General features: G+C 41.8%; 1 protein-coding gene and 1 pseudogene across 1 annotated transcript in view; both read right to left on the minus strand.

Annotated features, from left to right (window-relative positions):
- Nucleotides 1–17,743, minus strand: part of LOC126456672 (brain-specific angiogenesis inhibitor 1-associated protein 2) — a 628,716-nt gene that overhangs the window by 307,960 nt on the left and 303,013 nt on the right. The gene's annotated exons all lie outside the window — the stretch shown is intronic.
- Nucleotides 16,198–16,315, minus strand: LOC126459682 (5S ribosomal RNA; annotated as a pseudogene).

Below are 17,743 nucleotides of genomic sequence, written 5' to 3' on the forward strand. Positions count from 1 at the left end.
AATCAGAAAATGTACGCAAGCACGTCGCTTCACACGTAAATTCATAGAACATGAAATTAGCACAAAGTATGAATCACGTAATCGCGAGCAGCGAATTACGTCTAAAGTACGTACCTAAGTGGAAGTATGTTACCTGAAAAATAAACTCAATTAATAATTACCTTTTTTAGTTTATTAGTTTCTTCTTCGAAATTACATTCTTCCTGAAAATTTCTCGATAGCAAGTCCTCTTAACGTCGGAGACACACAGAATTTACCTGAAGTTCTTAAATATTTTATAGAACCGTATCCTGAAAAATACTGAATGTTAATAACATAATTCATCAAGTCACTATAGCTTTATACTGAATTTAATCGGAGAATTAGACTGTGTATTTGTTTATGGCTGTCAATGCATTCGCACTGAGCGCTCGATCAGCTGTAGGCGCGTGACGTACGAAGCAATTGTTCGCGGTCAACGACTGCCTTGTGCGGCGCGCAGACTTGACTGTTGCTTTGAGTATGTGCCGCCGCCAAAACACAGCGCGGTATCCTTGTACTCTCCGCATGTTTGCATCTAGCTGTTGGTTTCTCAAAAGTATGTCATTCCACAAAAATTTTTACGTTAGATACATGATGTATTCCTTTAGAGCGTAGTGATTTAAGAGTTTCTACTTCAACAGTGTTTTCATGTATAATTTTGCGAATTCTATATGGACCGTTATAAAGCAGAAAAAATTTGCGACACAAGCCTTTTCCTTTGTGAGACAAACGGTGGGACTTAATTAACACCTTCTGACCAAGTGACAAGATTTTTAAACGACCAGGACGTTTAGCTGATCTCTCTCTTCTAGCAGTCGCAGATGCAATATTTCGTAGAGCCAGGTTGACAACTTCAGAATGCCGCAGTTTCCGTGAAGACGGAAAAGGAACTATTTCAGAAATGCGATTTGTCGGTGCTTTGTTTTTTAATATCAATATAGGCGGTAAAGAAGTTGAATCATTAGGGAGTTCATTCAGAATGTTTTGAAAAATATGAAGATACTGATCCAACGTTCTGTGATTCTGATGACAATAAAGACGACACAATTTATTGATTTCCTTCATCCATCTCTCTGAAGCGTTAGATTGAGGGTGAAAAAGTGAAATGAAAATTGGTTTAATTTTACAACGCTGTAGCCAAATTTTAGAACGAAACTGTGATCCATTATCTGATATAATCTTATCAACATGACCAACTTCTTTAAGAAAATGTTTGATGAAAGCGTTAGATACTGAACGAGCTGTTGCTTTGCGTAAAGGTGTAAAACATACATATTTTGACGTCAACTCCACTGCTACGAAAATGTACGCAAAACCATTAGTAGAACGAACCGCTGGACCGAACAAATCGACTGCAGCCATCTCCTTTAATTTCGCTGGAATGATAGGAAACAACGGTGCTCTGTGAGAAACTGTTGGCGGCTTAGCCTTTCGACATAATTTGCATTTGGCCAGAACAGATCGAATACGTTTTTCCATATTACTGAAATAACAATTTTCTCGTAATTTATGAAAGCATTTTCTGGGACCAAAGTGTGCATAACTGAAATGCGTATACCAAATCAATTTATTGACCCACTCATCAGGAATACAAACTAACCAAACAGAGTTGTCGACCGATTTTCGTTTAAAAAGAATGTCATTGCGGACTAAATAATGCTGTCTAATCGCCACGCTTTCCTTTCTCCTCCACTTCTCCTTAATGTCCTTCCAGATTGGATCCTTATTTTGCTCCTTAGCGATGTCCTGGAGCGAAGACGAAATAAAGTTCTCAAACGCAACACCTTGGATATACATCAAACAATAATTGTTTTCTATGCAGTCCTCTTCAGCACTTTGTTTCAAACCCATAGGTGCACGTGATAAAGCATCAGCAACAATATTTGAAGAACCCTGTATGTAAACAATACTAAAGTCAAATTCCTGTAGATACAACGCCCATCGTGACAATCTGCCATGAGTTAATTTTGTCGACATAAGAAATTCCAGAGCTCGATGATCGGTGTAAACCTTAGTATGTCTGCCAAACAAAAATGTGCGAAATTTTGTGAAAGCCCAAACAACAGCCAAAGCTTCAAGTTCCGTAATCGAATAATTCTTTTCTGATTTAGAAAGAACACGACTTCCAAATGCAATAGTTTTCTGTACTACAACGCCGTTTTCTTCTATCTCTTGAAATAAGTGTGCCCCTAGGCCCTTGTATGATGAGTCCGTTGCCAAACAAAAATCTTTAGATAAATCCGGATGTGAAAGAAGTGGAGCAGCAACTAAAGCATCACGAAGTTGTGCAAATTCTGACTGAGCTTCCTCATCCCAACACCAATTAGATTTCTTTCCGGATAGTTCACATAAACGAGGTGTGGCCAAATGGTCCAATCTAACAAAGCGTCGAAGAAAATTACAGACACCAAGGAAACTACGAACATCACGTTTTGTAGTAGGAACAGCATAATTACGAATAGCGTCTAATTTTTCTGGATCAGGAAGAATACCTTCTGTAGAAATAATGTGACCGAGAAATTTCACCTGTGAACGACCAAATTCAGATTTTTCTAAGTTCACTGTAATGCCAACTCTTGCAAAGATACGTAACAACGAATCCAAAATTTTGTTGTGCTCACTCCAAGAATGTTTAGCAATAAGAATATCGTCAACATATGAAGTAATGTTGTCACGAAGATAAACAGGTAAAATTTCATTTAAACTAGAAATGAATGCTGCTGAAGGTACAGTAAGTCCAAACGGTAATTTCCGAAATTTCTTTTGGGTACAATCGTCATATCCGGTTATTGTTTGTCTACTGTCTAGATAGATTGATAGTCGAAGAGTTGTTTTGACAGATGCAAAGAATAGTAACAGAGTAGGCAGCGGTGCAGAAAACTAAAAGAGAAATAGCACCACTACAGCTCGGGGCCCTATGCTCTCTACGGCACATATTCACTTAGAGTAGTGAATCCCCTGAGGACATTAATAGCCGCACATAATTTCCAGTTTGTAACTTAATGGCAAATTTGGCGTGAGTGCGTACATAAATTGATCTAACCATGCGCATGGATGTATGTCATTCTTAGAGTTGGGGAAGATCTTAAATTTCCGAACAGTCAAAAAGTGTTTATAGTCAAAGTTTTCGCCTCGTGGCGACAAAGACCTACCGCGTCTGTCCCAGTCCGAATGTCGATTATTGTCAAGTTCGCGCGCCTGGCGCTCTCTTGTTGCTTCTCGTAAATGAAATAAATTACTTTCTTCATACCCCTCTGCTATCTGTGATTCTAAGTTCCTTCTACTGTCTTTTCCTACTATTTCGCCTTCAATTTGTTTGACTTGCTTTCGTAATGCCTCAAATTCCCTTTTCACGCGTTCGTTAAATTTTCCCTGATTTTCAACATGCTTATTTATGTTCTGATACTCTTCGGTTTCTGCAAATGGCAATGGTGCTGTATCATCTGAATCTCTGTCCCCATGTAAACTAAGATTTGTCAATTTATCTGATATCTCCTCAACTCTTTCCGCTAAATCACCTATTTTTTCTTTCTGCTTATTTACGTCTTCCGTAAGAGTCGCGACTCGGGTTTCAGTGTTGACACATTTGGTGGTTAACTGTTCATATTAGTGTGTTAGATTATTTATTCTTTCATTTGGTACGGATTCCTCGATTCTCCCAAATATTTCTTTCTTATCGTGTGCACGTTGTAAATTTAACTCTGAAAATTTTTGTACTATCACGCGATCTCTTTCTTCCTGTTCTCTATCCTGTTCCCTTTGTCTAATCTCTACTGCAATTAATCTATTATTGTGAGAATTCAAAATCGGTTGTACTTCTTCTCTGATTTCTTTCTTTAACTCATCTTTCATATTTTTGAAACATGTCCCTATTCGTGAGTCTAACCGTGTTTCCATTGTTTCCATATCAGTTTTTAATTCAACTCCCAAAGTTCCCATCTCTGTTTTAATTGTTCCTATTTGTGATCCCATTGTTCCCATCTCAGTCTTAATTGTTCCTATTTGTGATCCCATTGTTCCTATCTCTGTTTTAAATTCAGATCGAAAATTTAATATTACACTCATCAACTGCTCCATATTAACTTGTTCGAAATTCTTTTCGCCCCTAACATTTCCCGCAAAACCAGTTTCCTTCGTCATAGCTGTAAAGCTATCTGTGTTCGATACCATTCCAGAATCTTCTATCGTTAATCTCGTATTCTGTGAATTTCCTGATTGAGAAAAATTTTGAAATGGTTCCGGACTATTTTCTCGACTGATTAAATTATTTTCCACTTCATTATTCATGATACTGTTGTCCTGTGTTAGCGAGTTCGCCAAGTCAACAATTTCGTCATTCTCACTATCCATCATTTTTGCCTTTTTCATTGATCGCGTAATCATTTACAAAGTATACCAAACTCGTCGCTATATGAAAATTACACACAATGACTCTTTATCTCCAACTATACCATACACCCGAGATGTTTCCCTCAAACACGATTAACGAACAATTGAAATAATTGCACTAAATTGTCAAACCCATAGACAAGACAACAAATTTAAATTTTGGAAAATACCATTAGAAGAATGACAATTACCAAATCTACACATGCAAAATAGACTACAATTACTAAACTCAAATTACTACAACAATACTACTGTCTACTATTTTTACAATCAGAAGAATTCCAAGGGACGATCCGAAGCAGCGGTCGCCACGTGCATGGGGGCTTAATTAAATATGATTGAAAATATTTTTAGTTTTCAGTAGCTGTATGTCCGATTACGCTGTTTCGTAATCGGTTGGCCCTGACTAGAATTATTACGCAATCTGACTGCAAAGAACAACAACAAAGAATGAAATGAAAACTTTCGTTAACACAATTAATTAATTGAGTCCCCAGCAACTATGAAACCTACGAAACCAAAGCATAAGTATAACTGTTCTGTATGTGGAAGTATGACTCAACGCACATCTGGCACGGTTCTTCTTCAACAAGACAAGAATTTTTTAATACCAATTTTACTGACGTGATAAAAGAAAATTACAAATACTATAATTGCGTAAGGAAAGCAGAATTAAACTCTAATACAAGAACACACGCCAGATGCTTTGTTGACTGAACCTGTAATGACGCATTATTTAGGATACTGAAATTAAAACAAACGGAGTTAATTACCTCATTTATATTGATGAAAATCATTCTAATCCTTACATTATATCTCAACCAGAACTCTCCAATATCACATCTCAGCAAGCACTGCCTAATAGCACATCTCCACAAACACTCTCTGCTACAACATCTCAGCACAGACTACCACGAGACCTCGGCAGGCACTGACTACGACGAGCTCTCGACAAGCACTGACTTCTACGAGCTCTCGACAAGCACTGTGGAGGCGACAGAATAATACTCTTTGGCGCAATCTCTGGCGCAGTGGCTCAGTGTAGCCACCTTTCAAAGTAAGCGAACTTTTTTGTGTTCAGATGTTCTACGCAGAGCGTATATCATTATAAATGATGCCCATCGTTACAAAGACAATCCTGAAGCAGAAATTAAGCTTCATGTCCACCATTCCTACGGTCAACAGCTCCACAACGTTATTATCTCCGCCACAAAGAGAAGGAGGGAGAAAAAACTAGATAGATTAAGTTTAAACGTCCCGCCAGAGATGATGAGCGGTCTCGAATAAGACAAAAAAGGGGAAAGATACAGAGTACGTACGTTTTAAAGAAACCAACCCGGCATTGATCTTAGGCTATGGTAAAAAACGACAGAAAACTTTATCTAGATTGCCAAAGGTGAAGTTCAACCCTGCTTTTCCCTAATGCGAGTCCAGTGCTTTAACCAGTCTTCCCTTGCGTTCGCTAAGTAGTACAGTACTATTTTGACTGCAGAAATTCTACAGCATTTAATTTACACCTCGTTGACACATTCAAGGAATTTAGATGGTTCAAATGGCTCTAAGCACTATGGGACTTAACATCTGATATCATCAGTCCCCTAGACTTAGAACAACTTAAACCTAACTTAACCTAAGGACATCACACACATCCACGCTCCAGGCAGGATTCGAATCTGCGACCGTAGCAGCAGCGCGGTTCCGGACTGAAGTGCCTAGAACCTCTCGGCCACAGCGGTCGGTAAGGAACTAAGAAAAAGTCCTGAAATCGTTATAGGAACGAAGAGCAACGATAAGTTTGAAGAGTACGATTTAGGGAAATCAAGGACATACGTTGCCACGAAGTCATTGATTTTAAGGTGGTCTTACCTCCCTTTGTGGTGGCGATCATTATTGAAGGTTCTCAGCTGAAAAACACGTTCCTCGTGCCATGTCTTCCACACATCATGTTAGTCAATCTTCAACTTTTATTGAAGTAACTCATATAAAGAACAGACATTATATGACACGATATCGACAGTTTTTTGCGGCGAAATTCTTGAGTAAAATTTTCTCTGTGTTCAGACCGCATCAAGTCTGAGTTAAAGCTCAAATTATCGAAGGTGATCATTTTCTTATTTAAGAGATGACGAAAGGTGGTGATTATCTTCGATAGCTTAACACAAATTCGGCGTGGTGTGACCATCGAGAAATTTTGTACTCATGTGCCATACACAAATTACGGAGTCGCAATAAAAATGACCTGCGCCCAGAATTATTTTTGCCGACCATCTTACAACTTTAATTAAACAACGACTCTCTTTACGCTTCTGGAGTGCGGGTTCTGTGCGCAGTGTAAGTAATGAACACCATACATCTTTCGAAACGTTTTGTTACCTGTTGAATTTATTTATTTCATTTTCAGAGGACCTTGGCATATTCCAGAAACAACCTACAAACTAAAGTGATCGGGACCAGTATGTAACGAATCAGTATATTGACAGATAAATCCTTAAGTTCTATATACTTCCTCGTACACCAACCCAAAAGAGTCATCATGTTATGGTCCATTAACTCGAAACACCAGTTTCAACGGGACCTTGAATTCCAATTCTCCTTCCTTCTAGCAAGAGGAAACTAAAGTCGTGAAATTAAAACTAACCCGTGTCGGTAAACATCTACCATGTCTTTACCTCATTTGCATTACTGTTTCGCGAAACGTTTGACTGAAAGCAACAAGAAGTATCTTTTCAAGACATGTCAAATGCCTCGAAAACAAATGGTTCAAATGGCTCTGAGCACTATGGGACTTAACTACTGTGGTCATCAGTCCCCTAGAACTTAGAACTACTTAAACCTAACTAACCTAAGGACATCACACACATCCATGCCCGAGGCAGGATTCGAACCTGCGACCGTAGCGGTCGCTCGGTTCCAGACTGTAGCGTCCAGAACCGCACGGCCACTCCGGCCGGCGGGAATCCATGTTTTAGTCTTTCATGTATACTTACACGACGTAATTACATTTGCTTTCTTATATTTCTCTTTCAAGTACACGTACATCTTACGTTTAAAGAATATCAGCATACGCACCAGCCTGGCCCCTAATCTATTCCTCCTCATTTAAAGTATGTAATCACACGAGTCCAACTTTTTTTTTTTTTTTTTTTTTTTTTTTTTTTTTTTTTTTTTTGTCCTTCAGAGAGGGGACTATGTGAACCTCGCGCAGCCGTCGCGTGCAGCGTTCGCAGTCATCTGTCACTGCGTTTTCCAACCTATTAAGTGGATTTCTCAGGAAGTAGGGGGAACTTTATGGCTTTACATTCTACACGGAGCAAGTATGGCTTGTCGTCCGCCACAGTAACACAGGGTACATCGTTTCCAAACACATTGCACCACTAAGAGGGAGGAATCTCTGACAGCCGAATGGATTAGTTCTTGTTAGATGTTTCGTAGTTCGTAAAGTGTGTTTAGAAAACCTATGATATCATCCGATGGAGATACCATTATCATAGCATGAAATGTAAGGCAAACCATCTTCACGTGACGTTCTTGCCATTTCATTCAGTAGAAGAGACAACATTCACAATTACATTTCCATCACACTGGTTAGAACAACAAAGTACTGGTGGAAACAAATACTCTAAGCACAATTACACTAGGTTTGTGAGTTGACTCGCTTCTTTTCCTATCCGTATGGTATATATGACTAATAAAATGGTTGTTTTCGTTAGAAAACTGCTACATTAATACAGGAGTTGCAAACTAGGTGTCAGATCAAAGGGTTCTCTCCACACAGGAGAAATGCCTATCTCAGTGCGTGGGTCATCAAACTCTACTAGGTATCCAAAACCCTAAATGTTATCATAACACATACCTTCCAGATCACTAAATATCTGTATCTACATCACTACTCTGCAATTCAGACTTGTGGTGTAAGATTCACAGGAGCACTTTATTTTTCATTTGTTCCACTATCGAACACCACATGGCGAAAATGAGTACCCACATCTTTTCATACGAGCTCGGCGCTCACTTGTTTAATTACAATAGTCATTTCTCCCTGTGTAGGTGGTAGTCAACGAAATATTTTAAAATTCGAAGAAGACAGTTAGCGATTGAAATTTCGTAAACAAAAAAAAAAAAAAAAATTAAAAATAACTAAATAAAAACATTTTAATTGAATCAACTGTGGGTTCTTGGTGAAACATTGTAAATTAACTAAACAAGCACTGTGAAACAAGGCTAAAAACAGTGTTTGTTTAATTTAAAAAACACCTTTGTTTAAATTATTGCCACCACAACTCTCGTATCATATCCATCGCATACTCTCCCCTATTTCGCAATAATACAAGACGAGCTGCCGTTCTTTGAAGTTTTCCGATGTCCTCTGTCTACCCTATCTAGCATGAATCCCATTTCACGAAGCAATACGCCAGAAGAGGATGGACGCGATTTGTGCAGACCGTTACTTAAGAAGACCCGTTACATCTTCTAGGTGTTCTGCCAATAAAAAGCAGTCTTCAGTTCGTTTTCCCCACAACATTTTTGGTGCGTGGTTCAAATTTAAGTTGTTCGTATTGGTATTTAACTGAATTAGTACCCTCTATATTGTTTGGCGTAATTTACCACTTTTAGCACCACACACCAACAGAGTATTTTCGATAATAAATGAAAAGCACCAGTTTTCTTTTTTACTGTAGAACAAAAGCAAACTGGTGCTTTTCATTTATTATAAGGTTATTCTACCAAGAACCGACGGAAGATTCTGTTAATATGAAGAGTATTTTCAAGTCAAATTTCCGGATGTATGCGGTATTGTATGGGCATCGGTTGTGAGACACACGTTTGTAAACTAATAACGTTTCCTAACAAAAAAGTGCTTATCATGAAGACGGTGGTAGAGTTACGTCGAAATTTAGGTGACAATCGTCTGCGACACGTCCGCACTGATGTCTTCGTTATTCATTTTTCGTTGCCAGTCGTGGAGTGTCACACAGAGGCAGACGTTTATTGTGTGGTACAGTGGGAATTCCACTGTTAAATGCAGAGGAGAGAGCGGATAGGTGGGAAGAATAACTTGAAAGCACCTGTGAGGGGGAAGATTTGTCTGATGTGATAGAAGAAGAAACAGAAATAGATTTAGAAGAGATAGGGGATTCAGTACTAGAACCAGAATTTAAGAAAGCTCTGGAGGACTCATGATCAGATAAAGCACTAGAGATAGATAACATTCCATCAGAATTTGTAAAATCATTGTGGGAGGTGGCAACAAAACGACTATTCACGTCGTTGTGTAGAATGTATGACTATGGCGACATACTATCTGACTTTCGGAAAAGCGTCATCCACATAATTCCGAAGACTGCAAGAGGTGACAAGTGCGAGAACTACCACTGACAAGACTAATATACAGAAGAATGGAAAAGAAAATTGAGGATGTGCTATATGACAATTAGTTTGGCTTTATGAAAGGTAAAGGCACGAGAGAGGCAATTCTGACGTTACGGCTAATAATAGAAGCAAGACTAAAGAAAAAACAAGACACGTTCATAGGATTTGTCGACCTGGAAAAAGCCTTCGACATAGTAAAATGCTGCAAGATGTTCGAAATTGTGAGAAAAGTAGGGTAAGTTATAGGGAGAGACGGGTCATGTGCAATTTGTACAACAGCCAAGCGGGAGTAATAAGAGTGGAAGACCAAGAACGAAGAGCTCGTATTGAAAAGGGTGTAAGACAAGGATGTAACCTTTCACCCCTATTGCCCGCATCTCGTGGTCGTGCGGTAGCGTTCTCGCTTCCCACGCCCGGGTTCCCGGGTTCGGTTCCCGGCGGGGTCAGGGATTTTCTCTGCCTCGTGATGGCTGGGTGTTGTGTGCTGTCCTTAGGTTAGTTAGGTTTAAGTAGTTCTAAGTTCTAGGGGACTGATGACCATAGATGTTAAGTCCCATAGTGCTCAGAGCCATTTCAACCATCACCCCTATTGTTATTCAGAGGACAGGACAGCAATATTAAAATTCACTGATGACACATTTATACACAGCGAAAGTGAATAGTAACTGATTCAGTCGAATGGAATGAACAGTCTAGTGAACACATACAGTGGACTGAGATTAAACCGCAGGCAGACGAAAGTTTTTTTTTCTTTTAAGGGGTGGCGGGATGCCCTTCCTGTCGCCAGCCTGGGAAGGAATTAGTGGATCCCAACTGTCTGCGCCTAGTGTAATCCATGGAAGAGTCCGAATGTGGAATGTATTCAGATGTCGGCGAGCCGTGTAACTGAGGCTGAACATGGGGACCAGCCCAGTATTCACGTAGCGGGATGAGGAAAACCGCCTAAAAACCACATACAGGTTGGCCAGCTCACATCGACCCTCGTCGTTAATCCACTGGACGGATTCGATCCGGGGCCAGTAGGCCTACCCAAGTCCAGGAAGCAGGGCCTCAGCGCCCTCGGCTACCTTAGCAGGTGACATGTGGTGCTATATAATGACACTGAAAATTGGGTGGACGTGTTCACGACGAAGAAAGGAACATACAGAAAACACTGACAAGGGAAGGCCGCCAATTGTGAAATTCAGATTCGATTCATACTGAGCATGATAAAAGGTCATGGCCAGAGGTGTAATGTGGCAAAGCACCAAGATGCACTTCTCAGCCGTTGTCGAGAAAATCGACGTTTAAATGAAACCGTTGCGGTGAAATACTCTCTACGATTAATAAATTTCTACAGCGTCGTGGCGCAGCGGTAAGCGCTCAGGTTGGTAATCCGAAGGTCGCTGGATCGAATCTCGCGCCATGCAATTTTTTTTATTATTATTTGTTTTTTTGTAATTCAAATATATATATATATATATAATTCCCGGCAATCAGTTGCAACAATTATGCATATAATAAGTTGTTGAAAGTAGTTTGTCGTGGAAAAACTGGCGACTTCGAACATCATTATGTTTTCCGCAAACAAAGTTGTATTTCACAAATGTTATTAATTGTCTTCATAATGGCTCTGAGCACTATGGGACTCAACTGCTGTGGTCATCAGTCCCCTAGAACTTAGAACTACTTAAACCTAACTAACCTAAGGACATCACACACATCCATGCCCGAGGCAGGATTCGAACCTGCGACCGTAGCAGTCGCACGGTTCCGAACTGCTCGCCTAGAACCGCGAGACCACCGCGGCCGGCTCTTCATAATGTTAACCACGTATAGTTAACAGAAGACGTAGAAACGATATTCCGAAACGAATACGTATAGCGTAAGTCAAACGTTCGAATTAGAATAGAGACCCCACGAACACAAATTTGCTGTGGTAGGTATGAAATATAAACTCCGTTACTCGCTCGTTACACTTGAAGGACAGATGTTGAATGGGTCGAAACGAGCCGCCGCATGCAGCGTAGTTGCATGCTAACTTCGAAAGAAGGTAGATGCGGTCCCTAGCGCATGCAACTTATAACATCGTCGAAAATCAGTGCGGATGGGAGAGCTTTGGTACACCCTGTTAAAAAAACGGAAAAATGGAGGCGGTACAATTGAATTGGAGAGCGATCCGCCTTCACCAACATGCATAAGCAATTCATTAATAGATTTTATATATATATATACACTCCTGGAAATGGAAAAAAGAACACATTGACACCGGTGTGTCAGACCCACCATACTTGCTCCGGACACTGCGAGAGGGCTGTACAAGCAATGATCACACGCACGGCACAGCGGACACACCAGGAACCGCGGTGTTGGCCGTCGAATGGCGCTAGCTGCGCAGCATTTGTGCACCGCCGCCGTCAGTGTCAGCCAGTTTGCCGTGGCATACGGAGCTCCATCGCAGTCTTTAACACTGGTAGCATGCCGCGACAGCGTGGACGTGAACCGTATGTGCAGTTGACGGACTTTGAGCGAGGGCGTATAGTGGGCATGCGGGAGGCCGGGTGGACGAACCGCCGAATTGCTCAACACGTGGGGCGTGAGGTCTCCACAGTACATCGATGTTGTCGCCAGTGGTCGGCGGAAGGTGCACGTGCCCGTCGACCTGGGACCGGACCGCAGCGACGCACGGATGCACGCCAAGACCGTAGGATCCTACGCAGTGCCGTAGGGGACCGCACCGCCACTTCCCAGCAAATTAGGGACACTGTCGCTCCTGGGGTATCGGCGAGGACCATTCACAACCGTCTCCATGAAGCTGGGCTACGGTCCCGCACACCGTTAGGTCGTCTTCCGCTCACGCCCCAACATCGTGCAGCCCGCCTCCAGGCGTGAATGGAGGGACGAATGGAGACGTGTCGTCTTCAGCGATGAGAGTCGCTTCTGCCTTGGTGCCAATGATGGTCGTATGCGTGTTTGGCGCCGTGCAGGTGAGCGCCACAATCAGGACTGCATACGACCGAGGCACACAGGCCCAACACCCGGCATCATGGTGTGGGGAGCGATCTCCTACACTGGCCGTACACCACTGGTGATCGTCGAGGGGACACTGAATAGTGCACGGTACATCCAAACCGTCATCGAACCCATCGTTCTACCATTCCTAGACCGGCAAGGGAACTTGCTGTTCCAACAGGACAATGCACGTCCGCATGTATTCCGTGCCACCCAACGTGCTCTAGAAGGTGTAAGTCAACTACCCTGGCTAGCAATGTCTCCGGATCTGTCCCCCATTGAGCATGTTTGGGACTGGATGAAGCGTCGTCTCACGCGGTCTGCACGTCCAGCACGAACGCTGGTCCAACTGAGGCGCCAGGTGGAAATGGCATGGCAAGCCGTTCCACAGGACTACATCCAGCATCTCTACGATCGTCTCCATGGGAGAATAGCAGCCTGCATTGCTGCGAAAGGTGGATATACACTGTACTAGTGCCGACATTGTGCATGCTCTGTTGCCTGTGTGTATGTGCCTGTGGTTCTGTCAGTGTGATCATGTGATGTATCTGACCCCAGGAATGTGTCAATAAAGTTTCCCCTTCCTGGGACAATGAATTCACGGTGTTCTTATTTCAATTTCCAGGAGTGTATGTATGGGATCTGGATTATGTCTTAATCGCCTTTGCCCCTTCCCTCTGCCCATCTCTTCCTCCTCTCTATTTTTCCATCTCCTCCTTGTCCTCTCTCTTCGTCTATCAGTAGCTGCCCCCTCTCCTTGCCTCCTCCTACTCCCTATGTCTCTCTACCTTCTCCTACACCCTCTCTCTAACTCCTCCTCCCCCCTCCCCTCTATGTGCATTACCTTCCCTCCTCTCTACATGAATTTCCCCTCTTCTCTCTCTCTGACCTTGAGCCTTATTTTTTGTTGTTGTCAATGAAACTTTGATGGAAATTTAAGTCGCTTCAAATGAATGGGTAAATCGCTTGGGATTATTTGATACACGAGACATAAGAGACCACTCTTGCTGCTGATGATCTGTGACGATAGTACCTTCGATGACAGTATTCTGCACAGTTTTACTTTGCAAACTGTTGAATTACAAAGTTTCGGACCATTCAGATTCCGTAGTAGTATTCTAATCACAGGCCGATAAGTCTTAAATATAACTACCCTGCTTTCTGCTAAAAATGACTGCGAGGAAGAAGAAAAACAGCACATAGTTGTGTATACAATTTTCGTTTAAAACTGTATATAAGGAGTAAGAACATATGTGGGAGAAACCATTTGTCTAACGTTTTACATGTCCTGGCACTGTAGTTAAAACTGGGTGCGGGGAAGAAAACGAAATCAAGTATTTTCATATCATTGTATTTTCTTTCGTACAGTTATTTGTAATAGAAAACCTGTACATTGTTGTTTGAAATATATATAGAGCCTATCTGCATCCGAATGTTTGTTAGAGAATGGTGTAATCATTTGAAAGAAGTCAGTGAAGAACATTTCGAGATTTCTGCTAAAAACTTTTCATATAATGTATTGTAGGCCATGTCCATCCGAAAGTTTATTAGAGCACTGCGTAAAAACTGGAAGTAAATCGCCAGGGACTTTTCGAAATTTTTGCTAACAAAGTTTCCCCTTTATACACCGCATACATTCAAAATTATGTAGTCTATTTCCGTCGGAACTTTTATTAGCGTATCGTGTAAGAATATGAAGAAAATCTGTTAAGAAAGTTTCGGATTTTTGGTTAAAACGTTAAACACCGTCTGGTCTCTATGTAGTAGTACAGATACAGATTTGCGTAAAAAATGGTGGGGGGGGCGGGGGGGGGAGGGTAGTTGATCATTAATTCCATATATCAGAATATTTGATTCAGATCCTTTACCATTAGAATAATTCGACGTCGAGCATTTTGACACAAGAATCTATAGAACTGTTTTTAGAATGTTATTTATTATCTAGAAAGATGATTACCAATAGTGGGACCACAATCGACTTGTAGCAAGAGATGTTTCATGTTATCATTATTCTGCTGTTAATTTCTGTGGCTCTATGGCAACGTCCTTGCATCTGACCGCCTCGAACGTTGCAGAGGTGCTTACTTTGAGAAACAAGCTCGTAGCGCGTCGACTTGCACGCTTCCTGATGCATTAGCTTCAAGGTCAAGTCTGATTGAAATCGATCCCGTGGATTAGGAGCAGATGTGGAACGCTCATCCGCTTTCATGTATGGGTATGGACAGATGTAGGTGAAATATTTCAGTGCAATTTTTTTTAAACTGTTAGTGGTGAGACTGGGAGAGGAAGAGGAAACGGGGGAGAAGTGCTCAAAATTCTGTCGTCGAAGAAGCTCCCTTGGATCATCCAAGTGGACGATGCCACCCCCGTTGGAAACCATTAGCCCAGTTATAGATGCTACGATAAGGGCGTACAGAGTGCTGTGTTTATGTTGTTGACGAGAGGCACAGTGGGGGTGGGCTTGGAGCGCAGTGGCGCCGCGCAGCGTACGCCTCTCAAATTACGGCTCGGGGTCGTCGAGCTTATCGCTTGACATGAATAATGCGGCTCTTTAAACCCTAACGATCCTCTCAACTTCATAGCAGAGCAATTTCTCTCGTGTCCACAGGGCCCATCAACAAACCGCGAACTGTCGGGTACGTCATCATGAGGGACAAAAATTATTGTCAATGGTCGAAGTGCAGAGCTCGCCGCCTGTTCCAGAAGAGATTCTACAACAGCTGCATAAACAGCCTGTCACCATGTTACCCTAACGCGAAATAAGGACGCAGATAACTAAAGAAATCGTATTCTCTGAAGTGAATCATATTTTCGTATCAAATACTTCTTACAGACGGCCGGCCGGGGTGACCGAGCGGTTCTAGGCGCTACAGTCTGGAACCGCGAGAGGTTCGAATCCTGCCTCGGGCATGGATGTGTGTGGTGTCCTTAGGTTGGTTAGGTTTAAGTAGTTCTAAGTCTAGGGGACTGATGACCTCAGAAGTTAAGTCCCATAGTGCTCAGAGCCATTTTTTTCTTACAGACGAAGTTCATGTGCCGTCGTGCTATTGGGTGCGCAGCGCAAGCAACACCTTTATTTTTGTTTTGGCCTGATCATACGAACGAAGAGGTTGTGAAATAACGTAATAACATCACGAGAAATGTATGATCGAAATGTCTGATGTTATATAATCTACAGTAATTTGGATCCCTTTGATTATATTTGTATCACTCTCTCTCTCCTCCCGCACAGGACATGAAGTCCCAAAGGTACCGACTGGCCGCTGTGTCATCCTCATCCCACACGCGTCACTGGATGTTGATATGGAGGGGCATGTGGTCAGTACACCGCTCTCCCGGCCGTATGTCAGTTTCGGAGACCGGAGCCGCTACTTCTCAGTCAAGTAGCTCCTCAGTTTGCCTCACAAGGGCTGAGTGCTCCCCGCGTGCCAACAGCGTTCGGCAGACCGGATGGTCAACCATCCAAGTGCTAGCCGAGCCCTACAGCGCTTAACTTCGGTGATCTGACGGGAACCGGTGTTACCACTGCGGCAAGGCCGTTGGCATTATCTTTGTATCTCTAAACTTTTTTCTTTCTTTTTCCACAAATCTATTTCGGTTTAGTCCGTCATCTCTTTCCATCTAGTGCTAATATTTTCACTCTTATTTTCAATCGTTGGTACAATTCTTCTTCCTCCCATTGTCCATGATCCGCTTCCTCACAATACTCAACTACAGACATACTATTTCTAAAAATTTTCCCACAACCCCTTATCAGTAATTGTCAAGAGTACGGCCATACTGTTGAAGAAATATTTGTTCGCCCATGTCGATCTCCTTCTGTCTATCGTCTACAGTCCTGCATCTTATGTAGCAAAGATTTCACTACTTCTGCTGCTACTGTTTCTTTGTCTTTAATTAGTAATTTATCTTTCACCCCGCTAATCAATGGTGCTTGTATTCGATGCACTTACACTTATCTGCACTGGCACTTGTTACCCTCCAATTCTCGTTTCCTTTTTTTAGTTTCACAGATTTACGTTTCTACTTTCTGGCGCTTTTAGAACTTCATGCGTTAGCGTACGTATTTCCTTGTACTTATTTGAGCTGAAACATGCAAGTATTCATCAGATTTTTTTAGCAATACCAATTACTTATTTCTTCCACGTTAACGCCTTCCTCTCTATCGCACTTTGGAATAACGTTTCCATTGTAAGTACTTTAGAACGTCCAGCAGACTCACAACTTTTTTCTGGGCTTAATAGGGTATTACCCCGTAAGTTAATAACATACAGATTTAATTTACCGGAAAGTGCGTTTAATCAACAAGTACAATACTTTACGTTAATTTTTTTTCTGTTATTTCCCTCTCAGTTTCTCTCCTCCTGTTAGTTTCGTAATCTTGCTGCCTCGATAGGAGATTTCTTTTACTTTTTCTACTGTCTTCCATAGTTTTCAAGTTTACCACGCCAAATTCTGCTATTGCTCTTCATCGCGTTCTTCTTTGCTTTACTCTAAGCCCAATGTACACGGGGTTGGACAAAAATATGAAAACATTGTGAAAAATACAGGCCTGAATATAAAAGCAGATTCAAGCCAATCCTACAGGCTTCACTGTAGTATCTGACCACAAACTGCACCTGTGATATGACCTCAAAACGTAACAAGTGTCAGTTACGGTCATAACAGCGTTCTGTGTAGTTACGAGTGCAGTATGTAAGAGCTAAGTGGATTCGAACGTGGGAAAATTGTTGGTGTTCGTACGGTGGGAGCTTCCGTAACGAAGATAGCCCAAGTGTTTGGTGTCTCAAGAGGCACCGTATGGAATATTTTACATGGAAATCGGAAATACATGATTCGATCAGTCACAACCCGGAAGAACGTTTCTGTTGATAATGACGGACGTTAATTGAAGAGTATTGTGACGAAAAATAAGAGGCTGATAGCTGGAAAAATCGCTGTTGAACTGATTGTCACACTTGGGAACTCTGTC

This window comes from Schistocerca serialis, chromosome 2, assembly GCF_023864345.2.
Source record: "Schistocerca serialis cubense isolate TAMUIC-IGC-003099 chromosome 2, iqSchSeri2.2, whole genome shotgun sequence".
NCBI lineage: Eukaryota > Metazoa > Arthropoda > Insecta > Orthoptera > Acrididae > Schistocerca > Schistocerca serialis.